Source organism: Sminthopsis crassicaudata, chromosome 2 (assembly GCF_048593235.1).
Source record: "Sminthopsis crassicaudata isolate SCR6 chromosome 2, ASM4859323v1, whole genome shotgun sequence".
Lineage (NCBI taxonomy): Eukaryota > Metazoa > Chordata > Mammalia > Dasyuromorphia > Dasyuridae > Sminthopsis > Sminthopsis crassicaudata.
In genome coordinates this window covers 75066899-75079157 of record NC_133618.1, presented here as the reverse complement: position 1 = coordinate 75079157, position 12259 = coordinate 75066899, and the positions used below count along the sequence as shown (strand labels likewise).

The 12259-nt window shown below is 34.6% G+C and overlaps 1 protein-coding gene across 1 annotated transcript in view; it reads right to left on the bottom strand.

The window, feature by feature from the left end:
• LOC141554569 (olfactory receptor 1f45-like) overlaps positions 1-12259 on the bottom strand; it is a 122389-nt gene that overhangs the window by 24530 nt on the left and 85600 nt on the right. The window lies entirely within an intron of this gene.

The window sequence follows — 12259 nt, the reverse complement described above, 5'->3', positions numbered from 1 at the left end:
TCAGAGCCACATCAAGATGACTTTGAATCTTATAGCTAAGCAGGTATTTCTAGGTAAGTGTTAGTGCCTGCAGAGGCACAGACCTCACTTAACACTTATTAGTTATGTGGTCTTGGGTAACTCACTTAACCTTGATTTCCCTTCCTCCCCCATAAGGAAATTCAATGTAATCAGAATTATCCATTTTAAATCTCACAGTGCTTTCTATCTGTTGTTTATTCATAAATATTTCTATCCATAAATCTGATAGATAATAGGTTCTATGTTCTTCTGATTTACTTATTATATCCCCCTTTATGCCTAGGTCATATATTCATTTTGATCTTTTCTTGGTAAATGGTAGATATTGATTTATATCTAGTTTCTGTCAGACTACTTTCCAGTTTTATTGACAATTTTTTTTACCAGATAATGAATTCTTATGCTGAAAGCTGAATATTTACATTTATCAAGCACAAGATTATTGTAATTATTTTTCATTGTGTATTATACAGCTGCTATATTCCACTGATATACTATTTTATTTCTTAGCCAGTTCTAGATAGTTTGGATAATTACTGCCTTATTATACTATTTAAGATTTGGTGATGCTATGTATCCTTCCTTAAAAAAACAAAAACTTTCTTTGATGTTCTTGACTTTTTGTTCTTACAAATGAATTTTGTAGCTGTTTTTTTTCCTAGCTCTATAATTTTTTTGGGGGGGGGACAATTTAATTGAGATGACACTGAATAAGTAGATTAATTTAAGAAGAATTTTCATTTCTATTATATTGGCTCAACTCATCATGAGCAATGAATGTTTCTTCAATTATTTGAATATCTTTATTTGTATAAAAATGCTTCAAATTATGTTCATGTATTTTAAGAATTTGCCTTGGAAGATATTCTCCCAGGTACTTTATATTGTCTAGAACTATTTTAAAAGAACTATCTTTTCTAGCAGGGCTTTGTTGGTGATATATAGAAATACCAATGATGGCTTACTTTATATCTTGCTTCCTTATTAATACTGTTTCAACTAGCTTTTTAGTTAAATCTGTATATTTTCTAAGTCTATCATCATATATCTTTATAAAGAGATAGTTTTATTATCCCATTGTCCATTCTGACTTCTTCAATTTCCTTTTCTTTTTGCTATTACTAGCATTTCAGTACAGTATTGAATAGTATTGGTTACAACAGGCATTCTGATTTCACTATGAAGGCTTCTAGCTTATCCCTGTTAGAAATAATGCTTTATTATCCTTATTATCATTATAAGAAAAAATCGATAACTGTTTTCAAATAAAAAAATTAGGTATGAGCATTATATTTTGTTTAAAGTTTTTCTACAATTGTTGATATAATAATTATTATTTTATTGCTTTTGTTAATCTTGTTATACTTTTGTTACTTTTTTTGATTATGTTAATAGTTTTCATTATATTGAACTAGCCTTGCATTCCTGGTATAAATCCTACTTGGTCATAGTGTTTCCTCTTTGCTTCATGTTCCAAATAATTAATTGATACTATAACTAGTTGATCTTTAAATGTTTGGTAGAATTAATTTGTAAATCCATCTGGTTATGATTTTTTTTCTTAAGAAGCTAATTTATGATCTATTCAAATTTTTTTAAAAGTGATTTTATTTAAATACAATGGTACATCAGTAATCATTATTAATGGGTTCCAGAAGGCACAATGAGTGGCAAGAATGATGAGTACTATAGAAATTTTTCTCATAAGGAATACATTTTCAGTCCATAGCTTAACCATTCTTTACCTAATTTCCCATAGAAGCAAGTAGGACTTCCAACTTGGAGAAATAAGTCAACCCAGCCCAGCTCATCCCAGCTGGACTTCTTTCTTGACCAAACTCAGTTTTTGAGAAGCATCAGACTTTTATATTATCTCCCTATCCCAGGATATCTAAACTTCCTGGGGGATGGGAGCTTTGATATGGAGGTAGAAGCTATAGTCCCAAGCTCTCTGTGTCCAGGCTCTGGCCGGCTTGGGGATGCTAGAAGTCCTGTGACTGCCTCTACAACTTCCACTGCCTCTACTTGGGCTCCTGCTACTGCTTATTATGCCACCATTGCTGGTCCTACTACTTCTTTTCTTGTTAAGCATCCCAGCTGCTCAATGCCCTTCCCAGTACTACTGTTTTGGGACCCAGGAGACCATATAGTGTAGCCACATCATCCTGCAGGAATTTCTCTGTGACATATTCACTGACTTGCATGATCCCTATTGCTTAACCAAGACAACAGCTAAATGCAATGAGTACCAAACAAATGTCAAGTTTTGAAGCATTACTTTTCTATAGAAAGGCATAAAATCTCATAAATTTTGAAGCAAAGAAATGTTGAGGTGCCACTGTATTCTATTTCCTATTCTGTTAATCTGAGCAGTTCACGTTTCCCAGAAAACTTTTCAACTGGAAAATCATTTCATCCATGGATTCCATGCTTGTGGCTCCTTCAGATTGGATGATTTCTTCCAGAACCTCCATTTAACAAGGATATTCAGGCCAGCTGTCTCTTACCTTCAATCTGGACTCCTCCATTATGCCCCTACACTGTATACTTTTTTATATCCTTCCCTATTCCCAGTTTTTAAAAACCTTTTGTTACATATTACCTTTCCCTTTTAGAATTTTAGCTTGTAGAGGGTGTATTTTTGTTTGTATTTGTGTTCCCAGTGCTTGATATAGTCCCTAGTACAGAGTAAAGACAATATATGTGATTGATTGACAGGCTATGGTGTGGTGGTACAGTGGATAGAGTGTTGAACTGTCAGTCAGGAAGACCTGAATTAAAATATAACTTCAGGCACTTACTACTTTGTGATCATGGGCAAATTACTTAAATTCTGTTTGTCTCAGTTTTCTCATTTGTAAAATGGAGATAACAACAGCCAGATTGCAAATCTTAGATTGCAAATTATTTGTCACATTGTAAGCACTATATAAAAGTTATTATTTTATTGTGATTATGATGATGCTAAGAACAATATCCATTTTCTTGCCTAAACTTTAATCTAATATTTTTTGTATTTTTAAATACTTCAGAAATTTTATTCCCCTAGTATTTACTAAAATGTTTCATTATTGAAATGAAAATTTAAAACAAATATAGAAAATAGATGATGACTAAATTGTGTTCTGAAAAATTTCACCCCAAACAGACAAGTCTTGAATTTTTTTGTCTGAGATAAATTTGAAAAGGTCCAACTTCTTCAATGTTTATTAAAATTCAAAATTAAAAAAAGTAGAGAACTATGTTTTTTTCATATGGCACAACTTACCTTTGTAGGATAAGGAATATGACGGGTTATTCAATTGTATCCAACTCTTAGCAAGGTTTTCTTTTCAAGGATATTAAACTGGTTTGTCATTTTCTTCTTCAATACACATATGAGTAAACTGAGGCAAAGAAGGTTAGGTATTGTGGCCAAGGTTATACTGGTAGTAAGTGCCAGAGGTCTGATTTGAATTCAGGAACATGAGTATTTCCAATTCTAGACCCATAACTCTACAATGCCATCCAGATACCCAGATGAAATGTATTAAGATACATTTCACATATATAAAAATAAAGGGCTTATTTCAAAATGGAACTCAATACTTATAGTATGGAATGATTCTTCCAAGATCTAATGCTCAATTTTATCTCAAATCCTAGAACTGATAGAGAAATTTCTGATATTCATGACTGTCTCTGAAATTTTTCTCATGAAGCATTGGAGCTAATGTAGAGTTTCTGCAGTAATTTTAATCAGAAACACCACATACTTGACCAAAATTTAAAAATAGAATTATTTTTCAAACATGTCAAAAAGCTTTATGACCAGCTATCAGTGTTCTTCCTAAGCATTATTTAACTAATAATAATATGAACTGAATTTCATAGAGAAAATAGAAGCCTAGAATTATAAACATTATATTGAAGTTAAATCACTCTCAATATGTTGCCTATTCTGAACTACAATTTCAGTTATTTTCCCCCTAATAATTACCATATGAGCATATACATAGACACAGACTTTATAAATCTAGAAAGATACAAAGAGATAAGTTTATATGAAGCTCTTTTAACCATATAAAATTAATTACATTTGACTTTTAAGAGAAACTATGAAAATAGATTATTGGGTGGTTATTGCAAAATCTACAAAAAGTGTGCTTCTCTCTTCTATATATTCAAGAATTCTTGAATTTTTTTTGCCTTGTTATTTTTTGGTTACAAAAATTGAATTCAGAGCAGCTAGATATCCCAGTGGATAGAGCACTGGCCAAATCTGGCCTCAGATACTTAACACTTGATAGCTGTGTGACTCTGGGCAAGTCTCATAACCCCAATTGCCTCACAAAGAAAAAAAATAAAAACAAACAAAAATTGAATCCAGGTTAAAACTAGCCACCCAAATAGATCTTCATAATGCGGTAGTGGTAGTGGTAACATTCAGTTCTGGTGCTATATACATTAAGCCTTAGCAACTTAGGTGTCAATGTGCTTAATATTTATTTTCTGATATTAACAGTTGTATTGAACACTAGCCAAAGAAGCCTCCCACTTATGAACCTTGGGCTTCCCATTTCCTTACCTCTGAGTAGGAAAGTCTCCTTTTTTTATTAGTATGTAGGCTGTGGTTTTACTCCCACAAGGAGGTGTCTCCAAATGGTGCCCACATCAGTATCTTCATTCAATATATTAAAAAAAAAAAGTAGTGATAGTCATATTAACATCACTGTAACTTCTCAATTACTATCCCTGGCAATAAGACCCTCTTTTTTTTCTTTGCTGAGGCAATTGGGGTTAAGTGACTTGCCCACAGTCACACAGCTAAGAAGTGTTAAGTGTCTGAGGTCAAATTTGAACTCAGGTCCTCCTGACTTCAGGGCTGATGCTCTATCTACTGTGCCACCCAGCTGCCCCATTCTTTCTTTTTTGCAAATAAATATAATCAAGCAAAGCAAATGAAGATTTTGATCATGTAAACAAATATAGACTTTCTTGCTCTATTGAGAGGTGGGAGGCCAGTTTCACCTTTTGTTCTCTGAAGTTGTGATTGGTTACTACGTTGATCTAAGTTCTGAAGTTTTTCAGTATTGTTTTAATTGATCTTATTATGATCATTATATAAATAGTTCTCTTCGTCCTGTTTATTTTTCTTTTTATATAATTATTTAGTTACTTAAAACAAATACAAAATAGAAAAAGAAAAAAAATTCCACGTGCAGAGCAGAACATAAGAGAAGAGTCAAAATATGAAACAATAAATTTCCATTTCAAGAAAACTTATATAATAAGTACTACATATTGTGTTCAGAGCTGACCAATTTTTTTCTTTTCCAGGTTTTCTTTTGTTCTCTGCAGTGCACTTTTTACTTTATTCTTTTCCCCCCTTTCCTCCCTCTCTCTCTGCCAAGAAGGCTACAATTAAGTACAGACATATATGTTTTATTTATACATAATCTATCTATACATATATCCACATAAATATATATACCTATATAGAGATATCTATAATTATACACATATATATGCACATACATTCATGTAAGACCATACTATGGTTGTTTGTCCTCCATTTTTCTGAAGGTAAATGACATTATTCTTATTAAATCCAAATCTTTCTATATTTTTATAAATCTATTAACTTATCATTTCCTACACCACAACAATATTCTAATTTTATTTTTTAAGTTATTTTATTTTAAGTAGTCTAAAGCAATATTGATATGATTGACATATAGTGTAGTTTCCCCATTTTCTCTTTTGATTAAGTCTGTTTTAGCTTTAAATTCATCTGAGATCAATGATTCCTAACCCCGCCTTTACAAAAAAATAAATTCTATTCTTAAACATTGTTATTATGTTCGTGTGTATCTTTTATTTCTAATCCCTACTGATTCCTCCTCTTAACTTTTACCTGCTACTTGCCTTGTTATTACTTAGCTTAACTGCCCCTACAAAAATTCCTCCCCTCTCCTTTCCCAAATCCCTTCCCTCTTTATTTAGGCAATTCCAGTTACTCTATATACCTTATCTTATTGGCCTTTAATCTACGTGGTTTGTTTATTTATTTATTTATTTTTGCCAATCTTGAAGGCAAGGGTCACCTGAAGGAGAATGTTCTCTTGTTAAGAAAAAGTCTCAGAGAATTCTGCATATCCTGGTTCCTCAGACTATAGATGAAGGGGTTGAGCATGGGAGTCAGTATGGTATAGAAGATGGCAGCTAGCATGTCTAAATTGTCTAGATGAGTGGAGGAGGGAAGAAAATATACCCCCATAAGGGTTCCATAGAAGATGGACACACTACAGAGGTGGGAACCACAGGTGGAAAAAGCTTTATACTTGCCTCCAGTAGATGGGATCTTCAGAACTGCCAAAATAATGTGAATATAGGACACTATGATTAGAACAAATGGGGCACCAATCAAAAATCCCCCCACAATTATAATCTCTAGGTCATTGATGTAAGTATCAGAGCAAGAGAGTTTGAGCAGGGCTGAAAGGTCACAGAAGAAGTGGGGGATTATATTCTCTTCACAAAAAGACAACCGCTTTACTAGAAGAGTATGTAACAGGGAACAGCTGTTAGTGATGATCCAGGTCCCAGACACAAATAGAATGCAGATTCTGGGGCTCATTACCATTGAATAATGAAGTGGGCGGCAGATGGCTATGTATCGGTCATAAGCCATCATACCTAAGAGGAAGTCATCTAGTCCAACAAACAAGGTGAAAAAGTACATTTGAGTCAGACACTTCACATAGGAGATGGTGTAATCCTGAGTATAAAGGTTCATTAACATCTTGGGGACTGTGGTAGAGATAAAACAGATGTCGGTGAAGGAGAGATTGATGAGGAAAAAGTACATGGGGCTATGAAGGTTAACATTGGAACATATGGCTAGGATGATTAATAGATTCCCAATTACTGTGATCAAGTACATCCCCAAGAACAATGGAAAGAGGAGTCGTTGGTGCTCAGGCCATTTGGAGAGGCCCAATAAGAGGAACTCTGATACACTGGTCAGGTTTCCTCTGTTCATCCTTTCAAAAAATGCCATACAAAGAATATTAGAACTATAAAGAACATTGTATATCATCTTTCCAATAGTTTTTTTTAACAGATGAGGAAACTGAGGATAATAACAGGGAAGTAGTTTGCTCAAAGTTAACATAATTAAGCCCAGAAATTAGTTCTCCAGAATCCCAACCCAGATCTCTTTTCATTACAGCTCTAAACTAAATATTAAAAATTAAATAATAACTTGAAATCATCAATGATTTACATGTAGCCCAGTGGATAGAGCACTAGGCATGGTTCCTGAATTTCAAATCTGGCCTCAGATATTATTGGCTGTGTGACCCTGGGTAAGTCTCTTAACCCTGTTTGCCTCAGTTCTTCATCTGACAAATGAGCAGTAGAAGAAAATGGTCAACCACTCTAGTGGTAGTCATCCCTTGAACCTCTTGATTTTTGCCGATATGCTCAGCCTACAAGACACATTCACTTCATGTTTTGCCTCCCTGGTTCACTTATTTGCTCCAAACTATTCTTATTTATTTATTTCTCATTACTCCTTTTCATACAACCTGAATTGCAGTGATTGCTCACTTGTTGAACACACTATAATTTTCACCCTCTGAGCTTTAAAAAATATTTGTAACCATTTCCTGGTAATCTTCCTCAATATAGCTGGTTTTCTTTGTAATATTTTATATTTTGTTTAATAATATTATCTGAGAATAGATCCAGAGACTTACCCCTGCTGCCAAAATAGTGCATGATACACACAATTTTGAGCTTTAGATTCAATTATTTCTAAGGTCTAATTCCTATGAATCCATGAGCAATAGGTAGGAATGAAAACGGATGACTATCTCTCATTTCCCTCTTCCCACACCCTCTACTCCAACCATTTGCACCACTAGTTGTTCAGTGAAAATGATCTACTCTTTCTGATAATTTGCCCATATTCTTACCTCTGCTACAATATATAAGATTCCCCCTAACACATACATCTTATTCTTCCCCACCTCTATATTATGAAATCTAATCTCCTCCTTTGAAACCTGGCTGAAATACCATCACTCTCAAAAATCCTGCTCTAATTCTTTTCTTTTAGAGATTCTTTACCAGGTACCCATGAGCTTTTAAAAAATATCTGTATTTCAATATAATGGGTTTTTTGGTAATACTTTGTATTTTATTCTATGTTAAAAGCATCATTCTGGGAAGGGATCCCTAGGTTCACTCACTGGATGGCCAGTGAGGTCTATGCTACAATAAAGGTTAAGAACCCTTGCCCTATATAAAACTACTATCTCTTCCTGTGAACTTAACATTTGTCACATTATGCCTTTTATTATTAATTGTTCAAAGTTTATTGATTCTAGGAGGGCTGGAAACTTCTTTTGGAGTAAAGATCAATTAAGGAACAAGTAGTAAACTTTGTAGTGTAGTGAACAAAACAATAACTAAACTTATTAAATATTATTGAATGTAAGGAAAGGGCAAACTGTGTGGTTTATATATGTGGTGAGTAACAGTTTGATACAATAATACGATTGAATTCTCCAGACATTCTTTATCATGTGCCAACGTGGCTATTTCATCCAACTTCTCACTTGGATTGACCTTACTGTGATTCAGAATATGGACCTTTGTTCCCTATTTAATACATACATAGGTTTTTATGTCTTTGCCACAATTCAGGGAGTTTAGGACTTGATCATCTGAGACATGCTGCTTCACAGTAATCTCAAACTGGGCTGAGAGAAAGAGAAGGAAAGACTTGGACACTTCTGTGTCTGTGTCCTTGTGTATCTCTGCATTTTTATAAACCTGTTTATGTCTTTATGTGATTCTGTTTCTTTATATGTGTTTTGGTGTCCCCGTGTGTTGTCTGTGAGTTTGTCTCAGAATATCTGAGTGTGTTTCTATCTGCATCTGAGGAAGACTTTCCTATTCCCATTCCCTTGCCTCTTACCTGATTAGCATGTTCTGATCTCTTAAAGTTACCAAGCTACCTTGTTCCATTATCTCCCTTTCTCTTTTCCATAGCGGTTAAGGATCCAAAAACCTCCACAAAAGTGCTGAAGACTGGGATTGGTTATGGGAGTCCTAGAAAGGATGGTAGTGATAGATGCCTGGGTTCTTTGTGGAGCAGAAGAGATGAAGTCACTGGCTTGAATATGCAGATTTGGATGGACTACTTCTGTTGCAGACATAGCTTTATTTTGGGTAGGAAGAAAGTAATTCCTTTTAATTACAACTCAGACTCAGAAATAAGAGGCATTTAGGAGGCATCATGAATGCAGTATGAAGCAATCTCATAGTAGATCTAGATATCAGAAATGTTGGGTGAAGACAGTTGTTCTTAGACTATATGGACTCCTAGGAAACTTCTCTTTCCCTCCTTTGTTCTGCCCATTGCAAATTGTTGCTTTTCTTGATACCTCTGGATAGGTTTTAGGGAAAGAGAGAGTGGAGTTTTGTGCCAGAGAAGTCTAGCACACAAGATTTCCTCATTCTGTTCTCATCTCATGGGAAGTTTCTTGGCTGCTTCAATGAGTTATGTCCCCTGTGTTTCCATCTCTTTGACACAACCAACAGAGTATGAGTACTTGTGTAGACAGGCCCTGAGGAATACAAAATCTAAGGCCCTTTGTTCCAGATTAGGGGGAAGCAGTGTACATGGAGGGAAAATCAACCATCACTCATCTTGGGGGAATAAATCTGTGTCTTGGTCAGGAAATCTGTGAATCCTGGCTATTCAGTCCTGTCTCATGCCTCTAGGGTGTGAGTAAGGTGAAGCTTCTGCATCTTTTTTATATTTCTTTGACATAATTATCATGTCTTCCTCCTTCTTCTTGTTCTTCACAAAGCTAATAAAAATATTTTATTAGTATAAGGAAATTCTAATGAGATGCAGATATACAACAATAGGGTTTAACAAATTTTGATATACAACAACATCAAAAATATTAGTTTAAAAAATTCAAATCTATTATTTCATTGGTGTAAAAAATTATGGAAGCAGTTAGATATCACCATGAATAAAGCATTGGCCCTGGAGTTAGAGGAGGATATGAGTTCAAATGTGGCTTCAGATACTAGCTGTGTGATCCTAGGTAAGTCACTTAGATCAGATTGTTTAAAAAAAAACAAAAACAAAAAGCAAAACCTAGTGTTTGCCAAAGCACATGGACAACTAGTTTTTATCTGATAGTCTTAATAACTTGCTGGAGGCGTGAAAGGTTAAATAAATATCCCGGAGTTGCACTGTACATGTCAGGGGTCAGATTTCATTGAAAATTAACCAGGAGAACTAGTGGATCCTGTCTGCACAAGAATGGAGATCTATAGTAATCAGCAGGTTGCAGTGAGATGGTAACCCAGAAGATCAATGAGACATTGGGGTAGAAAAGCTTGGCTATTTAGAAGATTTTGACAGGAGTAGCTAGAATTGAAGAATTGACATTTGGCAGAGGAGAAATTGGAACATTCAGAAGGAATCAAAAGGAACTAGGTATGCATCAGAACACACTCAAGAACTTCATGAAATGGAATTGATCTCTATCTTACATCTAGATTTTTCAAATACTTTTGATAGTTTGAAGGAAATTCCATTGTATTCAAGTCCTACTTTGAGTGGGCTCATTTATTTCCCCCACTGAGAGGCATCTTCAAGGAAAGGTGAGGGAGTGTCTAAAGGCTATGCCCCTATTCTCTCACAAAAATAACAAAAATTATTGCTATTATTTCAGTTGGTATTTATGTAGTACTTTAAAGTTTGAAAAATACTCTTGTATATTACCTCATTTGGTGCTCACAACAATCCTGTAAAATGGGTGATATTATTATCTTCACTAATAGTTGAGAAAACTGAAGCAAAGTGACTTGACCAAGATCACACAACTAGTAAATATGGGATTTAAAATGGCATTTTCCTAACTCCCAGTCCAGCATTCTTGCCACTATACCACCTAACTTTTAGGATAAGCACTATACTAAATGTTGAAGATACAAGGAAAGATAAAAGACAGTCCCTGTCTTCAGGAAGGTAATAATCTAATGGGAAAACAATGTGAAAACAACTATATACAAATAAGCTATATCTAGCATAAATAGGAAATAAGTAACAGATGGAAAGGGGTATTAAGAATTAAGAGGTATTGGGAAAGAATTACTGTAGAAGGAGAGATTTTAGTTGAGATTTGAAGGAAGCCTAGAGGCAGAGATTAGAAGGGAGAACATTCCATGCATGGAGTCAGCCAGTGAAAATTCTTGGAGTTGACAACTGGGGTAGTTTGTATAAAGAACAGCAAGGAAGACAGAGTCACTGGATGAAAGAGAACATGGTGAAGTATAAAGTATAAGACTGGTAGCAGAATAGGTTTGAAGGCCTTTGAGGAGCCATTAGAGTTTATTGTTTAGTGGAGGTGATGTGCTCAGATTTTTGCTTTAGGAAGGTCATTTTGACAGTGGAGTAAATAATGGAGTATAGTGGGAAGAGATCTGAGGCAGGAAAACCAATTAACATAGTAATGGAACAGTCCAGGCTCAAGATGGTAAATGTTTGTACCAAGTTAGCAACAGTGTCAGAGGACTGAAGAATGGAGTGTTATGGAGAAAAATGTTATGAAGGTAAAATCAACATGCTTTATGCACCTATTAGACTGACTAAAATTATTGAAAGGGAAAGTGACAAAAGTTGTAGGGGAAGTAGAAATATTGGTACATTAATTCACTTTTAGAACTGCGAACTGATCCAACCCTTCTGGAGAGCCTTTTCCTCTTTTAAGTTGCTTTAGCCCTATATATTCCCTCTATGTGCACCTTGTTGCTATTCCATTTTGAATTTGGATCTATTGTTTCCCTCAATCTGGGTGTATTTGTAAGAGAATGCATGTACCCTTGGTGCAAATGTTTTGGTACATTCTTCTTATTGTGTTATTTGAATAAATGTCTGCTGGAAGAACTGGGTTTACTGGGGTTTTTTTAAGGGAAAATACATGGTGGGAGCTCATGAACTAGTCTGTGAAAAATAACAATTTACAAGATTAACTCTAGGACCCTGAAAATGATAGCTGCCATCTCTTTGGAGTTCTAATATGCTATGTCCAGTATAAGCTGGAGAATTTCAAACTAGATTCCCTAAAATATCTTAATTCAGCATGTCTAAATTTGAATTTACAAGTCAGGAACTTTAGAACCTCTCTATTCTTTCTCTCTTTAGAGGATTTTCACAAAGTTT